Source organism: Siphateles boraxobius, unplaced genomic scaffold, assembly GCF_051911475.1.
Source record: "Siphateles boraxobius isolate OS27281-9 unplaced genomic scaffold, OSU_SipBor_1 99, whole genome shotgun sequence".
NCBI lineage: Eukaryota > Metazoa > Chordata > Actinopteri > Cypriniformes > Leuciscidae > Siphateles > Siphateles boraxobius.
Genome location: NW_027509229.1, coordinates 2,618,464 through 2,640,723, shown reverse-complemented (window position 1 = coordinate 2,640,723; position 22,260 = coordinate 2,618,464). Strand labels below are relative to the sequence as shown.

Genomic DNA, 22,260 nt, shown 5'->3' with positions numbered 1-22,260 from the left:
TCTGAGATGGCTGATTATCTTCATTAAGAATGTCTTTAACTGTTTCCCAGAGCAGCCCTCTCACATCAAGGTACTTCTCAGCTGATTTAACAATAATCTTTATCCTCTCATTCCGGCTTTTTGTCTGTGCTGAACAGTTGACTACATCTGCCATAAAGAATACAAAGTCATTCTTGTTCACAATCATAGTTTCCTCCTTCAACCTATTACATCCGCTACATTTCACTACATCTTGATTTCTAATGTCACTTTGCCTTATCACCTGCGCATCTCCTGAAACCTTCCTTGCTGCCTCTGCGTAGCTTATTCCTTGAGCAGTCCTGACTCGCTGCACCTCTTCCACTCTTTTACTAACCTCGCAACCACGGTAAGCTGAGCTATGCTCTCCTCCACAATTACAGCACTTTAACTTCGTTCCCTCTGCACATTTGCCATACTCGTGGTTTCCACCGCATCTACCACATGTTTGCTTTCCCTTGCACACAGATGCTACATGTCCGAACCTCCGACATTTAAAGCATCTAAGAGGAGGGTAAACATAGTGAAATGAAGTGAACATTCACTTCATAACACATATCCAATAAGAATCTTTTCCGGGAGTCTTTTCTCATCAAATGTGACTAGTACAGAAAGACTATCACTTCTAATCCCATTTCTGTTTGCTTTAAGACGTCTGGCTTCACTCACTTTTGCATTTGTTACATTTCCTTTAATATCCTCTGCTGTTACATTTACCGGAATCCCTGTAATTACTCCTCTGACCCATTTCCTGTCATTCATCAGAGAACAATGCACTTTCTTGCCATTTATTTTATTAATTTTAATTGCTTTTCCTTGTTGTTCTCCATCCTTACATATAACTATTAATGATATATCTCGCAATATTTTTGCACTCCTTACCTCCCCGATTTTCTTTACTTATGGATTAAGTTAGCTGTATTGGATTCCAATCACCGAATGAAGCCCCCTCTTGCGCTAGTTTTACTATTATGTTGACATCCTCTCTCTTCCTTTCTGTTGCATTTCCTCTCCCGTCACTATCCCACCCATCTGATTTTACGCTCTTTTTACGCTTATTTGTCCTACCTGCTGTATTCCAATTTCCATAACTCCCGTCACCGAATGAAGCCCCTCTTGCGCTAGTTTTACTATTATGTTGACATCCTCTCTCTTCCTTTCTGTTGCATTTCCTCTCCCGTCACTATCCCACCCATCTGATTTTACGCTCTTTTTACGCTTATTTGTCCTACCTGCTGTATTCCAATTTCCATAACTCCCGCCACCTTCATCCATCTCTCCTGACTCATTTCCTGAACCGTCACTTCCCTCTGCCATCTCTCGTCCAGTCCAGCCCGGCCTTCCTCCTTCAAAAAATTCTACAAAACCCCCACCCGCTCGAGCTCTCTCAGCTCCACGGGAAGAGTCTGGAAACAACCCCTGATTTCACAGTTCACTTTATGTCCATGCACCGGTTTGAAATGCACTGAGCGTGTTTGAAACTGAGAAGCAGCGGCCGCTGCTGACACCGAAAATCTGCGTCTGCTGGAGGAGTCAATGACCTGATTCCGTTGATGCAGTGGTTCGGAGCTTGTCCGTCTTCCCTCCCTTACTGTGCTTCAAGCCCCTCTCTTTATACTCCTTTTTCCCGGACACATGCTTCAATGAAGCGCTACTCACCGGCTTCAGCTGGCGCTTGTTATGGTCGGCGGCCATGACCGGTAAACCCATAGCCGGTCCGATGTTACACCGTCATTTCTTCCCCCTAGAAACGAGTCAACAATTTCTTGGTTCCTGGGTTGTTCACCCGGTGACACTTGCTTAGCATGGAGATTTCAGTGGAGTTACGAAAGACACGCTGTTTCATAACAGGTAGGGCCTATGATGTCCTTTTATGAATGACAACACAGTGCATTGATCTCATAAGTCACAATTATTTTCTCTATAATGCCGTTCAGTGTGCAATATGTGTGTGTAGACTGTATATTTTTCACAAAACACTTTACCTTAATGCCGTTTTTAAGAGTTCAAAACTCATTCACTTCTTGGAGGGAGCCCGGTCTACAGGGTGTCACGTGATTTTCGTGCATCTAACCTGGACATTGCCAATGCCAACATCAGACCGAAAATATGGCAAAATTGACATTTGTATACACCCATATGCATATACTTGAGCATGACTGAAAATAATGAATTGATCTCTGTATATGGGTGTATGTTTTGTGACATTTTGGGTTTGTGGGATAATGAATGAGTAAAGCTTTGACTATATGAAGAAAGAACCACTACACTTGTTTGTGGAAGAGTTTATTTTAGATCTTTTTCATCTGAGACCAATTGAGCATTGCACACAAAGTAACCCCCTTTTGAAATATAGCTTGACCAGTGCAAAGAAGCTGGGATTGTTATAGCATATCGTCAAAAAATTAGCAATTTGAGTAAAACTGATGAATGTACTCATGTTGAATTTGCAAGAGAAAAAGAGAACTTATTTGATCGTTGGAGCACTTCAATGAAAGTTACAACTAAAGAGCAGTTAAGATAATTAGTGCTCTTAGAGGAGTTTAAACATTGTGTTCCCTTTCGAGAGGTCTCTCCTATTGCGTAAGTAGCTTACGCTATGGGAAAACTCCTTTTCTCGAGAATATTGAAGTCTTTATGTAAAACGCATTGCAGCTGCACAGCTGACAGCAATGAACGAAGGCAGCTCGGTCATTGGCTGTGCTGCGGCAACTTGCTCGAACCAATGACGGGGCGACTCTGAATGCGCGACCAATGAGCGCGCTTCGCGCCCGCGCGCGTCAGAGCCCGCCAAGATGGGCGTGGCCAAGAGCTATATATTGGGCGCCCCGTCATGAGAGTTCTTTAGATTTAATCTCCTTCAGCGAACACCTTCTTCGCTGGATCCTCCGGATTATTGAAGCTTCGCCGTCGAAAAGTATACCAGCGGGATTTGCTACGAGGACGTCGGCACCTTCAGCCGCCTTCTAACGCGATCCTACTGAGCCATCCGGCGTACTGCTCACGCAAGTATTTACATCTGTTCGCTCTGCGACACTTGTAAAAGAGCAAATTTTCCAAGGCGTTGTTTCAAATGCCTTCCTGCGCGTCGTGCAGAGACCTTCTCCCGGACGGGGATCGTCACATCATCTGCGCTCGCTGCCTGGGCCGGGACCACGCAGAAGCTGCTTTGACCAAGGGCGGATGCCCCGAATGTGACGACCTGGGTCTCTCCGCACTGCGGGCTCGCCTCGCCGCTTTCGCCGTGAGCGAGCCCATCGCCGCCATCCCTCTGTTCGAGCCGCGCACTAAGAAAAAGCGCCGCTCACAGAGGCTTTCTGAACCTGAGCTCAGTGACGTCACGCCGAGCCAGTCTCCGCGTGCTTCACCGCCGCTCTTGCCTTCCCCACCGCCGGTTCAGTTCACCCAGCCGGACCCACACCCCTCTAGCAGAGCGGTGGGCCTTGTGACTTTCGGCGCGTCCGAGGACGACGGGGGAATGGATGACAGCTTGTCAATCGACGCTGCATCGGACGACTGGCCGGGCTCCACTCTCGACCCCGCCCCGTCGACGCTAGCTAGCGCGAGCGGGGGCTCCACCATGGATAGCGAGATTATCCGCGTTCTCTCTAAGGCCGTGGAAGACCTCGGGCTCGATTGGTCTTCTCCCGAAGAACCAACCCGGAGCCGACTGGATGAGTGGTTTCTGCAGGGGCGCCAGCAGGCCCCTCGGCAAAGCCCTTCTCCCTTCTTCCCGGAAGTTCACGACGAACTCACCAAGTCGTGGAAAGCCCCCCACTCTGCGCGCCTAAAGCCTTCTTTTTCTTCCTCGCTCTCCTCTGTGGACGGCGCGAAGGAAAGAGGCTACGAGGGAACACCGCCCCTCGAGGAGGCCGTGGCCAATCATCTCTGCCTGCCCTCCACCACCGGATGGAAAGCCAAAGCATCCCACCCCTCGAAGCCCTGCCGCACTACTTCAGCTCTCGCCGGTCGCGCCTACGCCGCCGCCGGCCAAGCTGCATCAGCGCTTCACTCTATGGCGGTACTTCAAGTGTTCCAAGCCAAGCTTCTCCACTCTATGGACGAGTCTGGCCCCGAACCCGAAGCCTTTAAGGACCTACGCAGCGCGACTGACATAGCCCTGCGAGCCACGAAGGCCACCGCCCAGTCTATCGGCCGTGCCATGGCTAATTTGACTGTTCTCGAGCGCCATCTGTGGTTGACTCTGACTGAGATGAAGGACGCGGATAAGGCGCCATTTCTCGACGCGCCTATCTCCACCAGCGGGCTGTTTGGACCGGCGGTTAAGGGTTTCGCCGAACGCTTCACTGAGGCCCAGAATGCTTCACAAGTTATGCGGCATTTCCTGCCCAAGCGCTCCAGCTCATCGCAGAGCAGACAGAGGCCGCCGCAGCCGCAGCGGGCTAGAACAGCCCCCACCGCCTCTCAGCCCGCGCCTCAGGCTGACGCTCGACGCCGCTCGCGCTCTCACAACCGCAAGCCGCCTTCTGAGCGACGGGGTCCTCGGCCCAAGATTGTGCTGAACCCCGAGCCTCGAAAGCCGTCCTAGCCACAAGAATGAAAAGAGAGAGTGCGTGTCTCGCAAAAGCCGGACCACTCTCTCTGCAAAAGCTCAAGCATTACCCAGTCCCCTTACAGGCGGCTGGATATGTTCATACAGCAGTCAATGGGCCAGTCACAGAGCTCGCTCACCTGCAAACAAACGCCGTTTTTACGGCGACGCACAGAAAACACAAAAAGAGTCTTTTTCTGCCTGTGTCACTAAGGGTTCACATGTCCACAAGGTGTGCATTCCCAGATACTGTCAAAACAGTGCCAAATTCATTCCCAGCTCAAGCTGCGCACCCCATGAATGTAGATCACGTGCCTACGGTCATGTACGCACCACTACACACAAGCACTGTTCACACAGTTATAAATTCATCCCCAGTAAAAGCGGGAAACATTATAAAAGTGACGCGTGTGCCTACCACTGTTTATGCACCCCCACTTATAAACACTGTCCTTACAGTGTCAAACACAACCCCAGCCCAGGCTGCGAGTTTTACAGAGACAGCGCGCGCTGCTGTAATCACACACGCGCCCATTCACTCAGCTGCTCAGCGCGCGCCCGCGCCTCTGAGAGCTATGAGCTCAGGCGATTCGCTGGCCGGGTCCCTGCGTCACAGCGGCCCGCCCCTAGCCTGTATTCAGCCCATATCTGTACACGCAGCGGCATGGGAAAATATTCCAGATATGCCGAAATGGGTATTGAATATAGTAAAGCACGGATACTCGCTCCAGTTCGCTCGCAGACCACCACGTTTTACGACTGTGGTCGAGACGAAAGTGAGAAAAGAGTGCTCACATGTTCTACGCACCGAGGTGCGCAAACTAATAGAAAAGGGCGCTGTGGAAACTGTTCCCCCCTCTCTGAGCGAGGCAGGTTTTTACAGCCGCTATTTTCTCGTCCCGAAAAAGGATGGCGGTCTCCGCCCCATCCTAGATCTCAGACACCTGAACAAAGCACTAATGATTCGCTCGTTCAGAATGTTAACAACCAAGCATATCCTCGCGCAAGTACGCCCAGGAGATTGGTTTCTCTCAGTGGATCTGAAAGATGCTTACTTTCACATTCCAATAGCGCCTCATCACAGGCCGTTTCTGAGATTCGCTTTCGAGGGACAGTCGTACCAGTACACAGTACTTCCGTTCGGCCTGTCCCTGGCTCCCCGTACATTCACGAAATGTATGGATGCAGCACTTTCCCCCCTAAGGCGAAGGGGAGTGCGAATACTGAATTATCTCGACGATTGGCTGATTCTAGCACAATCAGAGAGTCAGTTAATAACACACAGATCTTGGATTATCAGCCATTTAGAATGCCTGGGTCTAAGAATCAATTTTGCAAAAAGCATACTATCTCCCAGCCAGAGGATTTCTTTCCTGGGAATAGTTCTAGACTCGATGCAAATGACAGCGCGTCTCTCATCAGAGCGCGCGCTCACCATCCGGCGCCTTGCAACATCATTCAGGGCGGGCGCGCTCGCCCCCGTCAAGCGGTTTCAGAGGATGCTCGGTCTCATGGCCTCAGCATCGGCCGTACTCCAGCTAGGATTGTTGCATATGCGCCCTCTCCAACGCTGGCTCAAGAGCCGCGTCCCTACTCACGCGTGGCGTTCGGGCCACCTTTTAATCAGAGCGAACCACGGCTGTATAAAAGCACTGACGCACTGGAAAGCCGCCGACTGGTACCAGTCAGGCGTGAGTCTGGGTGTGAACACAAGGAGAAAGATGATAACGACAGATGCCTCCAAAATAGGTTGGGGGGCCCTTTACGAGGGCAGGCCTGTCTCCGGCTTTTGGTCAAACCCGGAGAAGCGCCTACACATAAACTGTCTGGAAATGAAAGCGGTCGCTTTGGCTCTCAGAGCCCTGCTCCCACAGCTGAGAAACGAACACGTCTTGGTCCGAACGGACAACATGACGGTAGTATCGTACATAAATCGCCAGGGTGGACTCAGGTCGAGCTCCATGCATTCAATGGCCAGGAGACTCATTTTATGGTCCCAGCACAACTTGCGCTCGCTGAGAGCAGCGCATGTGCCAGGTGCCCTGAACCAGGGGGCGGACATGCTATCCAGAGACAAAATTCTCCCAGGAGAATGGGCTCTCAACCCGCTGACGATTCACTGGTTATGGAAAACCTTTGGCAAAGCGGAGATCGACCTCTTCGCCTCCAAGGAGAACGCGCACTGCCCTCTTTTCTTCACGAAAAGCATGGATGCGCTCGCCCAGAGCTGGCCGAGCCGTCCCTTATATGCCTTTCCCCCGATCGCGATGCTACCGCAGGTCATCAGTCGGGTCAGAGAGGAGAAAGACGCAGTGCTGCTGATAGCCCCACTCTGGAAGAACCAAACATGGTTTCCAGATCTGATGCAAATGCAATCTGCACCACGGCCGATTCCACTGAGGCCAGACCTCCTCAGTCAGGCCAACGGGATGATATTTCATCCCCGCCCCGATCTGTGGGCCCTTCATGCATGGCCCCTCAACGGGTTCCCAGGAACCTCACGAGCGGAGCACTAAAAACCATCGCTGAGGCGCGGGCGCCCTCCACGAGACGCTTATATGCCCAGAAATGGAAAGTGTTCAGTGTCTGGTGTAATGCCAAGGGCCTGAACCCTGAAACATGCGAGATTACGAACGTACTCGCTTTTCTACAAGGGCTTCTGGAGGCGGGCCGCGCCCCCTCCACGCTCAAAGTATATGTGGCGGCCATCACAGCATCACACGACCCTGTAATGGAACGTCCATTGGGAAGAAACGACCTAATTATTCGTTTCCTAAGGGGCGCTAGGAGGATGAACCCTTCACGCCCCCCCTCAGTGCCGATCTGGGACCTAGCTACTGTCCTAGACGCTCTTAAAGGGCCTCCGTTCGAACCACTCCGAACCGTGCACCTTAACCAGTTCTCGCTCAAGACTGCGCTCTTGCTGGCACTCGCCTCGGTCAAGAGAGTGGGCGACCTGCACGCGCTTTCGACAAGCGCTGCCTGCCTAGAATTCGGACCTAACGACTGCAGGGTCGTCCTTAGACCGAAACATGGGTATATTCCTAAAGTGCTCACCACTCCCTTCAGAGCACAGGTTATCTCCCTAACTGCGCTATCGTCCCCAGCAGACGAACACGACGCTAATCTACTCTGCCCCGTTAGGGCTCTCAGAGTGTATTTGGAGCGTTCTGCCCTATTCAGACAGACAGAACAACTGTTTGTATGCTTTGGCGGCCGTACGAAAGGTTCCGCCGTTTCAAAGCAGAGAATCTCTCACTGGATAGTTGAAGCTATAGCGCTGGCTTATGAAGCTAAGGGACTTCAATGCCCCTGGGGAGTCAAAGCACACTCCACCAGGAGTGTGGCTTCTTCCTGGGCATGGTCGAGCGGGATACCGATCGAGGATATTTGTGCGGCGGCAGGCTGGGCCTCACCGTCCACATTTATCAGGTTCTACAACCTACAGGTCCCGACACTGCATTCCAATGTACTATCAGCATGATGCTAGTTGAACTACGAGTTCGTATCTAGATTATGTATGTGCTTGTGTCACACTGAGCGCCTTCTAGCCGCTCTGTATTCTTTCCCACATATAAAGCTCGCCTCTGCCGGCTAGTTGGATGATAACTTTGCTTTTTTAGCTCAGGCACCTGCCTCTGGCTATCATAAGGCGAAGTTCAGCACGCACGGCGTTTTGCATGGTGTTCCCATAGCGTAAGCTACTTACGCAATAGGAGAGACCTCTCGAAAGGGAACGACTCGGTTACTAACGTAACCTCGGTTCCCTGAGAGGAGGGAACGAGTATTGCGTAAGCTGCCGTGCTTGTGCTTGGTTAGTTCGCTTCAGTCGTTTTAACCTAAAGAACTCTCATGACGGGGCGCCCAATATATAGCTCTTGGCCACGCCCATCTTGGCGGGCTCTGACGCGCGCGGGCGCGAAGCGCGCTCATTGGTCGCGCATTCAGAGTCGCCCCGTCATTGGTTCGAGCAAGTTGCCGCAGCACAGCCAATGACCGAGCTGCCTTCGTTCATTGCTGTCAGCTGTGCAGCTGCAATGCGTTTTACATAAAGACTTCAATATTCTCGAGAAAAGGAGTTTTCCCATAGCGTAAGCTACTTACGCAATACTCGTTCCCTCCTCTCAGGGAACCGAGGTTACGTTAGTAACCGAGTCGTTCCTCATGCGGTAGCTACGCATCTTACTGAACACAAGGTGAATACACTTTCTGAAGCTGCTATCATGGCTGATGAATTTGTGTTAACCCATCATGGGTCATTCAGTTCAGTAGGTCTTAAAACTAACAATATGAGTAAGTCTAAGTTTTGCTTTCAACCTAAGACAAAGTCTCCTGTGATGAGTAGGAATATTAACCCTCTGAGGTTTGAGGTGTTTTCTGGGTCCTGGAGGTGTTCTGACATGCTCTGACATTTGTGCTTATTTCTGTTACTTGTGACATTTTCATGGCTAAAGTCTTATTACATTGTATTCAGCACAAACTCTGGTTACAGTAATATGTCAGCAGCATGTATGTAAAAGTTTGGAGTTTTAAGATAATAATGTTTATGCGTGGTTTGTGAAAAAACAAAAAACAAATGTCACTGAAATAAGGTCATAAAACCCATAGTGATTATTTCTTCACAAGACTTTTGAAAATTGTATCACAAAGCCAAGAATATTTGCTCCAAAACTATGTGAAAATCATCCTGCATACTCATTTAGATAAGACAATATATTGATTTGAAATTTGTATGTCGTGTTTTGTGTGAGAAAGCTTTATGCGAGGAGGCGTGATCTCTCATTAATATGAATGCATTTTACACCTGAGAAAGACAAAGACCCTCCCCTAATGGCCCTATCAGGTGCTATCAGGCCGGATCATTATGAGGAGCCTTGCACAAAGAATGAGGAGAAATTAAAAAAAGAATGGCTTTTAGATTGTCTGGATTTATTTACAACACAACATAATCCAAAGATACACAACAAAGGACAGAAAGCACATTAGTAAACACACTGATCTAAAGAAAAAGACTTAAACAGTCGCACACCTTTGTGCCATTCCTGAAACATAGTAGCCTACATACCTGTCATGTCCAAGGTGTTTGACTTTTCATTTTACCATGTTCATGTACAGAGACTCATGTGAATGTTGAAGTCAGCAGGGCTCATCAGTGGCATCTGGTCCCTGACTAAAAAATAAATAAATAAACACCTGTAAACATGTTGATATCAAGATAAACTATAGGGCTGCACGATTCTGGGAATACATTTTAGATTTTCCACATACACACACACACACACACACACACACACATATATATATATATATGCACACCCACTGCCGTTCAAAAGTTTGGGGTCGGTGTGATTTTTAATGTTTTTAAAATAAGTCACTTATGCCCACAAAGGCTGCATTTATTTGATTAAAAATACAAAACAAATCCAGTAATATTGCGGAGCCCGTCCCACCTCCCGCTGTCAGATCCGTACCAAAATGCGAGTCGCCGCCGTGCCTCTGCAACCGCGGGACCCGCGCGGGGAGCGCAAACCGAACCGTCCTCCTCGAAGAACGCCCGGAGGGAGCGGAGCATCCTCACGGACAGCTTCTCGCAATGCTCACAGTCAGCCCACTCGAGAACTGACTGTGGCATGCTCCACTCCCAAATAGTAACAAAAAGCTGATGTGTGTGTCCCCACCCGTGATATAACGTGGGCAGGGAACAACACAAAGCTGCTTACTCTCTTTTGCCATAATATATATATATATATATATATATATATATTGCAACTTGTCAGACAACAATAAATATGACAAGGACAGAATACACAGATCGCTTGCTGAAGGCACAGAAGCTGTCGCGGTCTGTTTTCTGGTGTGCTTTATAGCTTCCTGGTCTATGACGTCACCCGCCTATGACGTCTCGCTCTTCCATTGGACTGATTATACACGTGCTTACGACGTAATCACGCAGAGCGTTCCCACCGCGTCTCAACGCAGCTCGAGTTCCCTTGAAAGGGAACTGTACATGTCGTTGCTTTCATACGGATTTCTTAAACCGAGAATATTTTTTTTTGATATGATTTACTTCATTTAAAAAAGGAGACTTCAAGCTTTGTAAAGACATTACTTTCATGTGTGGGTGGCAAGTATTGGCTGAGTTACAGATAATTTTTAAACAGTTTTTAATGATGTATAACACTTGCCTGTATGACAAAAATCGACGGAGTTATTTGATTTTCTTTTGCACTGATAAGAAAAAAAGCGAGACTATCGCGCCGGCGCGATAGCCAACCCCAGGGGGTTAAGGCGACAGTTGCTGAACATTCTAGTAAACCTGCACTCTCACGAGACAGGGTTTGCTTTTATTGTAAAAAGCCTGGTCATAAAATATCTGACTGTCTTACACTCAAGAAGAAAGAGAGATTGTTGAAACCTGTTGCTTTGTTTCTACCTCACCATTTACTATTGACACTCGTGATGAGAAAGATCGTCATTTATCTAGTTCTAGTGATAAATCTGTTGAACAGGGTATAACTTCCTCTGTTGATTATACACCCTTTATCACTGAGGGAAATGTGCCATTGCCTGGTTCAAACGAAACGGGGCCAGTACGTCTTCTTCGAGATACGGGAGCCGAGCAGTCGTTTCTTTTAGAAGGAATCTTGCCTTTAACTTCTGAAACCGCTACTGGAACTCACGTATTAGTGCGAGGTTTTGAGATGAGGTTTATTGAAGTGCCTTTTCATCAAATCCATCTTTCCTCTGCCATTGTATCTGGTGATGTAGTAGTTGGTATTGGTTCTGCACTTCCAGTTCCGGGGATTACATTTATTCTGGGAAATGATTTAGCTGGTGGGAATGTTTGGGGATGGAGTGGTGTAGGAGCTCCACCCATAAAAGCATCTATACCTAGGAAATCTGATGTTGGAAATGGTAAAGAATTTCCTGATTTGTTTCCAGCTTGTGCAGTTACTCGATCAATGGAAAAACCATTATCTGGAAATCAAATTGAAGTTCCACTGCATGACACCTTCTTTTATACTGTTAATACAGGTGACTCAGGATCTGATGAGTCTAAATGTCCTGAGCAGAGAGACCTGAAGTCCTGCTCTTCGTTGTCTTCTGACCAGAAAGATTCGACAGTGCTGCAACGTGAATCTGCTGATACATCTGAGGTTCTGCCCACTCCCGAGAAAACCAATGTGGTGTTCTGATCCTCTGTCCTCTTCGTACTTTCTTGATGATGGTCTGCTTTGTCGGACAGTGGTCCTGCATAAAGATGTTTCTCTAGAACCTAAAACTCAGATTGTGGTTCCTTTTACAGTGAGGGACTCTGTTACTCTGTTTTGCATTTGGCTCATCAAGGACTTGCTAGTCATACCGGAGTTCGTAAAACGTATGATCGGGTCTTGCAACGTTTTTTTTTTTTTTACTTTATTTTAACAGGGGAATCAGACTGAGAACGAGATCTCTTTTTCAGCTGAGCCCTGTGAAACATGTAAACATATACAATGTCATACGCTAAGAACACACACACAAAGAAGACATCCAAATCAACAAAAACAATCACAAACACATAAGAAATCATATAAATCCTCCAATACATTTTTAAATTGGGCCAGGGACATAAGATTATTTATCTGAAGTTTGATCTGCAATTTATTCCATATATATGGGGCAAAATAACTAAATGCAGACCTACCCAGTTCTGTTAAGATTGATGGGGACTTTAATGTAATCCACCTTTGGGATCTTGTTAAAGTTCTATTGGCCTAAGGTGAAACTAGATGTGGCAAAACATATTTGATCTTTTCACACATGCCAGATCACCGGTAAGCCAAATCAAAAGGTACCTGTTGCTCCGTTGCAACCTATTTCCGCCATTTCCACTCCTTTCGAGTATTTGATAGTTGACTGTGTTGGTCCTTTGCCTAAGACTGGTCACCAATACCTTCTAACCGTTATGTGCCAGACTACTCGTTATCCTGCTGCTTATCCGTTAAGGTCCCTCACTACCAAATCTGTCTTGAAGGCCCTCACTAATTTTATGTCAACCTTCTTTGGAATTCCCAAAGTTATTCAATCCGATCAGGGTTCGAACTTCATGTCAAAACAGTTCTCAGAAGCCCTGCGTTAACTTTGAGTAAACCGCAATATTTCTAGTGCCTATCATCCGCAGAGTCAAGGAGTTCTTGAGAGGTTTCATCAAACCCTGAAGTCCCTTTTGAGGTCATATTGTGTCGAACTCGATACGGATTGGGAAGAAGGTCTGCCATGGATGTTATTAGCGATATGTGAGGTAATCCAAGAAAGCCTTGGGTCTAGCGCAAATTAATTAGTGTTCGGACATGTAGTGCGAGGACCTACGGCTGTGTTAGCTGAGGAGTGGCGAGTATCTAAACCTTCTGTAAATATTTCAGATTATGTGAGTGGATTCCGGCGGAGATTATATGAGGCACGAGCTCTCGCTAAAAAGTAGTTGAGTAAGTCTCAACGTTTTGACGGAAAAACTAAGTTAAGAGAGTTTCAGGTGGGTGATCATGTACTGGCTTTGTTGTCTCTACCTGCCAATCCATTTCATGGATTGCTAAATTTACAGGCCCCTACAGTGTAGTTAAACGTCTTTCCGATAATAATTATCTGTTGAATACCCCTGACCAGAGGAAAAAAGTACAAGTCTGTCACAGTAACCTGTTGAAATTGTATATAGCTCCTGTTCGTTCCGTTACTGTTAATGTGGTAAACTCTTGTGACTCTTTTTCAGAATCGTCTCCTTTCTTTAGCAGCACGAGTGAGGAGTCTTTAGAGATTGACAGATCTCGTTGTAGCCAACAATTAAATATGGTTCTTGTTTTCTTTATTTTATGTAAAAAATTAAGTTGTTGGCGGAGCAATCTTGTCACGTTTCTATGTGTTTAAGTTCCGTTTTGTGATCTGGTTTCCCCCTGTCTTTGTGATTTTGGTTAAGTCCTGTTATTAGTTCAGTTTTGTGATCTTGTTCACCCCTGTCTTGTGTTTTTGGTTTAGTCCTGTTACTGTTTTCCGGTCTGTTTAATTAGTAATTCCCTTCACCTGTGTCCTGTTAATTATCCTATAGTAGTAGTAGGCCTCCTTCGGTCGTTTGTCGACCATGGGTATTGCGCCCTAAGAGTTCGTAGTGTTGCGACTAAAACAGCATCGTCGGTGGCTGGTGAGTCCAATGCGGGAATGACAGTCTCTGCTGCACAAAGTGCAGATGTAGTTGGTCTTGGCTTGATGTCCGTGTGTGCGTGTCTTCCGACTAGTTCTTCTCTCCTCTGCTAGCTTCAAGATCTTCTCCTCGCCTGTATTTAGCTGTTTCTTGAGCATACAGCGCCAGCTGCTGCGGTTAGCTGCAATGTCCTCCCAGATATCTGTATTGATGTCCAAGGCTTTCATGTCTCGCTTGCAGACATCTTTGTATCTCAACTGGGGGCGACCTTTGGGTCTTTTGCTGTATGCGAGTTCACCATAGAGGATGTCCTTGGGGATCCGCCCATCTTCCATACGGCGTATGTGGCCAAGCCAGCGCAGTCTGCGTTGTCTGAGCAGCGTGTACATGGTGGGGAGGCCGGCACGGGCGAGCACCTGGGCTTTGGGCACTTTGTCGTTCCAGCTGATATCAAGGATGCGGCGAAGACATCGCATGTGGTAGCTGTTCAGCTTTTGCTCTTGCTTGGCATATGTTGTCCAGGATTCACTCCCGTACAGGAGGGTGCTGACTATGCAGGCTTTGTGCACTGCCATCTTGGTTTGGGTGGTCAGCTTGGGGTTTTCCCAGACGCGATTGGTCAGTCGTCCTAGAGTTGTTGTAGCCTTGCCGATACGTTTGCTGATTTCGACATCTAAGGACAAGTTGTCGCTGATGGTGGAACCCAGGTAGGTGAACTGGTGGACCACTTCAAGTTCGTAATTGTCGATGGTAATGATAGGTGGTGTGTCCACATCTTGGCCCAGCACATTCGTCTTCTTCAGGTTGATAGTTAAACCGAAGTCTTTACAGGCCCTGGAGAATCTGTCCATCAGACACTGTAGATCTTGTTCAGTGTGAGAGCTGACTGCTGCGTCATCGGCAAAGAGCATGTCTCTAATGATGATCTCACGCACCTTGGTTTTTGCTCTGAGTCTTGCGATGTTGTAGAGTTTGCCGTCTGATCTTGTGTGCATGTACACCCCTTCGGTTGAATTCCCAAAAGCATGTTTTAGGAGAAGGGAGAAGAGGATTCCGAAGAGGGTTGGGGCAAGGACACAACCTTGCTTCACGCCGCTTTTGATGTCAAATGGTTCAGACATGCTGCCATCGTACTGGATGGTTGCCTTCATACCGTCGTGAAAAGATCTGATCATGCTATGAAGCTTCGGGGGGCATCCAATCTTCAGGAGGATGTTGAAGAGCCCATCCCGGCTAACTAGGTCGAAAGCCTTGGTCAGATCTATGAAGGCGACGTAAAGGGGCTTCTGCTGTTCCCTACACTTCTTCTGTAGTTGGCGAAGGGAGAAGATCATGTCCACTGTAGAACGATCTGCTCGAAAGCCACATTGGGACTCGGGGTAGACGCGTTCTGCCAGTTGTTGAAGTCGCATTAACAGCACTCTAGCATACAGTTTTCCCACAATGCACAAGAGAGAGATGCCTCTGTAGTTGTTGCAGTCACTCCTAGCGCCTTTGTTTTTGTAAAGGGTGACGATTTTGGCGTCTATCATGTCTTGCGGAACACCGCCTTCATTCCAACACTGACAAAGGATGTTAAATAGAGGCTGCAAAAGGGTGGCCTTGCAGTGCCTGATCAGGTCTGGGGGGATGCCATCATTCCCAGGGGCTTTGCCGCAGGCTAAGCTGTTGATGGCCTTGCTGAGTTCTGCCAGTGTTGGTTCAGCGTCTAACTCCTCCATGGTGGGCAGAGGATCGATGGCGTCCAGTGCTGAGTTGACAACAATGTTCTCTCTGGAGTAGAGCTCTGAATAGTATTCCACCCATCTCTCCATCTGCTTGGTTTTGTCGGTGATCACCTTTCCGCAGCTGGTTTTCAGGGATGCAATTTTGCTCTGAGTTGGTCCGAGAGCTTTCTTGATGCCCTCGTACATGCCCCTGATGTTACCTGTTGCTGCTGCCTTCTGAATGACGTGACTGAGCTCCTGCCAGTACTCGTTTGCGCATTTTCTTGCTGTCTTCTGTACTTTGCTCCTGGCTGATCTAAGTGCTTGAAGGTTTTTCCCACCTGGTGAGCGTTTATATTCAGCCAGGGCAGCACGCTTCGCTTCAATAACAGGGATCAACTCCGCAGACTTGGCATCAAACCAGTCACAGTTCTTGAAGGTCTTTCTCCCATATGTAGCAAGAGCTGATTTCTGAATTGCCTCGCGCAGGAGGTTCCATGATGCGGATGCATTGCATGGGTAGCCTGCAGACAGAGCATCCCCAAGAGACTTTGTGAATTCCTCAAGCCTCTCTGAATGTTGCATCTTAGTTGTGTCAATGCGTGGCTTCCCTACTTGTTTGGAGCGGTAGAGTTTCTTTGGTAGCAGCTTGATCTTGCAGCACACCAGTGAGTGATCAGAGTCACAGTCAGCACTATGGAATGAGCGGGCGAGAAGCACATACTTAAGGCTTGTACGTCTGGTGATGACCATGTCGAGCTGGTGCCAATGCTTGGATCGAGGGTGTCGCCATGACACTCTGTGTTGTGGCTTCGTCTGGAAATAGGTGTTGGTCACGCAGAGGCCATGATAAGAGCAAAGCTCCAACAGGCGCTGCCCGTTCTCGTTAATCTTGCCAACTCCAAAGGAACCCAAGCAGGAAGGCCAAGAATTATGGTCTGCACCTACTCTGGCGTTGAAGTCGCCAAGGAGGACGAGGTGTTCGCTGCTGTGGATGTTTTTTATGGCGTCATTCAGGTTGGTGTAGAACTCGTCTTTTGCCTCAGGTGTGGAGGTCAAGGTTGGGGCATAGGCGCTGATAAGTGTAACTGGTCCCTCAGATGTATGGAGGCGAAGAGTCCGCATGCGTTCTGACCCCTTGTCACTTGGTTCAACCATCTTCAGCAAAGTGTTCCTCACTGCAAACCCTACTCCGTGCTCTCTGCGTTCCTCGGCGCTCTTTCCTTGCCAGAAGAAGGTGTAATCCTTTTCCTTCAAAGATCCTGATTCAGCCAGGCGTGTTTCTTGCAGAGCAGCTATATCTACCTTCAGTCTCAGTAGCTCGTTGTTAATGATCGCTGTCTTTCTTACGTCACTGAGGTTCAAGAGGTCATCAAGTCCAGTTGTCATGGTGCGAACATTCCAACATCCCAGATTAAGGACTGGTCTTTTCTTTTTGTTTTTTCTTTTGTAATTGCTTGGTGCAGAAATTTCGGTCTGCTTGTCGGGTTTCCTTATCCCCATGCACCCAATGAGGAAGGCAGACCGTGGCGGGACAGCACCTTATTGGCTGGGGACTGCCCAGCTTGAGGCGGGCGGTAGCTGTCCAATGAGATACAAAGATCTCTCCCACCGTCGGAAGCAACCCCTGGCGCCACACTCTACGCCAAACGAGCATTTAGCTTATAACCGGTAGACTGCTGCTTCCCGTGTTGTTTCGACGCTGTGAAGCGAAGCTGGAGTGTCCTCTCCAGGGCGCAAGCCAGGGCAAGGTAATATGGAAGACCAGCTGTTGCCAAAGTAGCGGGTCCCCCCTTCTCCACGGCACTGATTGATCCAACGGAGCGGCAGAACCGATACAGTTTGGGACCAGCGCCGTCGCAGAAGTTGCCAGAGTGATATTGCGTTCAACCACACGCTGCCTATGGGACTCCAGCTCCAGATTTTTCCTCAAGGTTTACTCCTGAAGCCTTTTCCCAGGAAGAGATATAGCCGCAAGGCAGCGGAGGTTTTTGACAGAGTTGTCCTTCTCTGCATGAGGCAGGTGGCACCGGGTTACATGGTTACCAGTGGCAGGTATAACCTGACCTGACCCTCTAATTATCCTATAAGTCCTTGTGTATTTAAGTCCTGTGTGTTCCTTCAGTCTTTGTCGGTCGTTGAAGTGTCAAGGTCAGTGTTGAATGTCATTGTATTTCTGAGTTTCTGAAGTTCCTAAATTCCTGAGTATTCCTGTAATCTGAGTTCTAGGTACAGCCCCGCATACTCTTCTAGAGAGCGCTCCTCTTGGAAGACGATAGGTGTTTCAATGGGGCTCACCTTCTTGTTCTTCCTCCTTCGGCTCATCTTTTTTTATTTTTATATATATATATACATGGGGTTGAAGGAGGAAGAACAAGAAGATGAGCCCCATTGAAACACCTATCCTCTTCCAAGAGGAGCGCTCTCTAGAAGAGTATGCGGGGCTGTACCTAGAACTCAGATTACAGGAATACTCAGGAACTTCAGAAACTCAGGAATACAATGACATTCAACACTGACCTTGACACTTCAACGACCGACAAAGACTGAAGGAACACACAGGACTTAAATACACAAGGACTAATAGGATAATTAACAGAACACAGGTGAAGGGAATTACTAATTAAACAGACCGGGAAACACTAACAGGACTAAACCAAAAACACAAAGACAGGGGTGAACAAGATCACAAAACTGAACTAATAACAGGACTAAACCAAAATCACAAAGACAGGGGGAAACCAGATCACAAAACGGAACTTAAAAACATAGAAACGTGACAAATCTATCCTTAGTTAGGAAAATCACCAGGTACTTGATACAGTCTTTAACATGTATATTGTGCATCAATGTTTGTTGAGTGTCATAAAGACATTATAGTTCACACTTTGATACATTTAAATATAAACCTGAAGCTGCAGAGAAAGAATTAATAATATTGATATTTTAGTTAAACGTCTTTCCGATAATAATTATCTGTTGAATACTCCTGACCGGAGGAAAAAAGTACAAGTCTCTCACAGTAACCTGTTGAAATTGTATATAGCTCCTATTTGTTCCGTTACTGTTCCCTTTCAACGGAACTCGAGCTGCGTTGAGACGCGGTGGGAACGCTCTGCGTGATTTCATCGTGAAGCACGTGTATAATCAGTCCAATGGAAGAGCGAGACGTCATAGGCGGGTGACGTCATAGACCAGGAAGCTATAAAGCACACCAGATAACATACCGAGACAGCTTCTGTGCCTTCAGCAAGCGATCTGTGTATTCTGTCCTTGTCATATTTATTGTTGTCTGTCAAGTTGCAATATATATATATATATATATATATATATATTATGGCAAAAGAGAGCAAGCAGCTTTGTGTTGTTCCCTGCCCACGTTATATCACGGGTGGGGACACACACATCAGCTTTTTGTTACTATTTGGGAGTGGAGCATGCCACAGTCAGTTCTCGAGGGGGCTGACTGTGAGCATTGCGAGAAGCTGTCCGTGAGGACGCTCCGCTCCCGCCGGGCGTTCTTCGAGGAGGACGGCTTGGTTCGCGCTCCCCGCGCGGGTCCTGCGGTTGCCGAGGCACGGCGGCGACTCGCATTTTGGGACGGATTTGACAGCAGGGGTTGGGAAGGGCTCCGCCCTATCTCAGCTTTCACCTGTCAGATCCAGTGTTGGCGATTTCCAGTTCCGAGGAATTGGTATCGTTAGTGTTTTGTTTAGAAAAAAGAGAACAAAACAAATACATAAATAAGTCAGCTCATAACTCTGTTGAATAAAGAGGAGCTTTACAAGGAGGTTTATCTAGTGCTGTTGCTAGTTAAATATTTACTGGCCAGCTGAACATTATAAGAGTGAAAATAAAAAGAGTTTATTAGATGAAATATATCTAAAAAGAAAAACTCTGTATCTCAGCCTCCTCGTCGGGGACTGCTGTTTTTCCCTATCTCCACACTGAGGTGTTGAGATCGTGGAATAATCCGGTGTCTATTTTATGTGTTTAATGCCCAAACGTCTAACTATAGTAACGCTTTGGGTATTAAGTGTCATGGTATGACAGTGCCTCGGGTTAAAGAGACGCTTGCGAGCTTTCTCTCTCCCGTGTCGGCGTCATCGTTTTTAACCCCGACGCTACCTGCCAGCCATCTTAAATAAATACATTTTATTAGGCAGCGCTTGTGGGTAAAGTATAAGGACATGGATGAATGTGAGGATGTCAGCACTGACGCTATTCGAGAATTGCGTCGTGCAAAAACAGATAAACTATACTGGGGAGGGACGGTTTCGAGAAATCGTTTCTCCTCTGCGTCCTCTGGGGGGGCGACTCTCTGAGGAGGGTCGCAGTATGGCCAGTTCGGTTGTTTTCCTGCTGGTGGCCACGGAGTGATATATATATATATATATATATATATATATATATATATATATGTTTTGCTGATTTAAAAATAAAGAAAAATAAGATAAATTATGTCTGTTCTTCTGGACGCTCTGCTTTCAAAAAAACTAAGATATAAACCATTCAGCGGCGTTCCAGAGGTTTCTTCCTCACCAAACTAATGTTCCCGAGACTGCTGGGCGGGAGCAGTCTCGGTCTACTAAGCTCCTCGCAGCACAGAGTGCAAAACGAGCATCACCATTTGGGCTCCTCCACAATCGAGGGGGACCTGGGTGGCGGTAGCAGTCTAGCTATTAGAGATATGCAAGATCTGAGGACTGTTTTATCTCTAAAATAGCTTGGACAAAGAGGAAGCCCTGACGCCGAGGCTATCAGGCTTCTACGCTTCTACCCCTCCGGGGTAGGGATCGTTTTGAGAAATCGTTTCTCCTCTGCGCCCTTTGGGGTGCGACTCTCTGAGGAGGGTCGCAGTGCTTCCACGGTTTTCGGTTTTCCTGCCGGTTCACCGTTCAGGGCATCAAGGTGTCAGTGTCCCCAAAAGATCCTCCGAGGGGGGTCGTAGAGCAGTCAGTTCGGTTTCCCTGCCGGTTCGCCGGTTCGCGTTTCAGGGTGCCGAGGTGCCTGCTTTTTCCAATGATCCTCCGAGTAGGGTCGTAGGAGCTAAGCTATCTGGAGGTAGGCAAGATCTGAGGGTTATCGTCATCTCTAATAAAGCTTAGACAGGAAGTCCTGTCGCAAAAAACGAGGCTATCAGGCTTCTGAGGGCTCCTCCGGGGCAGGGATGGTTTTAAGAAATCATTTCTCCTCTGCGCCCTCTGGGGTGCGACTCACTGAGGAGGGTCGCAGCGCTGCCAGTTCGGTTGTTCCCTGCCGGTTCGCCGTTCAGGGCACGAGGTGTCAGCGTCCCCATACAATCCTCCGAGGAGGGTTGTAGAACGGTCAGTTCGGTTGTTCCCTGCCGGTTCGCCGCTTCAGGGCACCGTAGTGCCTGTTCAACCAAATCCAGAGGCCAGTCTTGAGAGACTGGTTCCCCTATTAGAATTTCTGGCAGCGTGGAAACTACTGCCACATATTTCTCAGTGGGTCCTGCACATTATAGGAAAGGGTTCAGAATTCAGTTCTTATCCGCCCAGATTTCTAGGGGTCCACCCCACTGGGGTGGACCCCGAGCAGGCTTTGTTTATGAAGCAGGAAGAACTGACACTTCTGCAAAAGGAGCTGTAGATGGGGTTCCTCCTCCCGGCAGACAGTCAGGGTTTTACAGCCATTACTTCATTGTTCCGAAGGAGAATGAGGGGTTGCGTCCTACTCTAGACCTGCGTCAATTAAACAGCAGGTTTTAGAATCTTAAGTTCAAAGTATGCTTACGCTAAATATGATTGTGTCACAGACTCAGTCCGAGGACTGGTTTGTCACAATAGACTTAAAGGATGCTTGCTTATCTATCCATCCTCATCACAGGAGATTCCTGAGGTTTGCTTTCAGGGGCGAAGCATACCAGTATCGGGTTCTTCCATTCGGCCTAGGTTATCACCCCGCACCTTTACAATATGCGTGGATGCAGCTCTGGCTCCTCTGAGATTCCAGGGCATTCGCGTTTTAAATTATATCGACGATTGGTTGATTTTAGCTCAGTCAGAGCTTTTGGCAGTTCAACACCGAGATGTCGTTATGTCCCACATAAGGAGGTTGGGGTTGCGGCTCAACACCAAAAAGTGTACTCCTCCCAGCTCAGAGGACCACTTTTCTTGGTGTAATATGGGATTCGACAACATGCAAGCACGTCTGTCTCCTGCACGTATTTCTGCGATTCTCAGCCGTAAAGAATGTAAACTAGGTCAGTCATTCACTGCAAAACAGTCTCTGAGACTGTTGGGGCTCATGGTAGTTGCGTCCAACGTAGTTACTTTTGGCCTTCTGTACATGAGCCCCCTGCAGTAGTGGCTAAGGACCAAGGGGTTTTCTCCGAGGGGAAATCCGTTTTCCCATGATCAAGGTCACACGGCTATGCCTTCGTGCCTCGGTCATGAGGAAGAAACCTTGGTTCCTCGCCCAGGGCCCAGTGCTGGGGGCTTTTTGTCGACGCGTCACGCTATCAACGGATGCTTCCCTCACAGGATGGGGGGCAGTCATGAGTGGCCGCTCGGTAAAAGGTCTTTGGTTGGGGCTCATGGCAGTTGCGTCCAACGTAGATACTTTTGGCCTTCTGTACGTGAGACCCCTGCAGTAGTGGCTCAGGACCAATGGGTTTTCTCCGAGGGGAAATCCGTTTTCGCATGATCAAGGTCACCCGGCTATGCCTTCGGGGCTCGGTCATGTGGAAGAACCTTGGTTCCTCGCCCAGGCCCAGTGTTGGGGGCTTCTTGTCGATGCATAATGCTTTCGACGGATGATTCCCTTACAAGTCGGGGTCAATCATGAGT

General features: G+C 48.0%; 1 protein-coding gene across 1 annotated transcript in view; it reads right to left on the bottom strand.

Annotated features, from left to right (window-relative positions):
* l1camb (L1 cell adhesion molecule, paralog b) overlaps positions 1-22,260 on the bottom strand; it is a 252,651-nt gene that overhangs the window by 214,384 nt on the left and 16,007 nt on the right. The gene's annotated exons all lie outside the window — the stretch shown is intronic.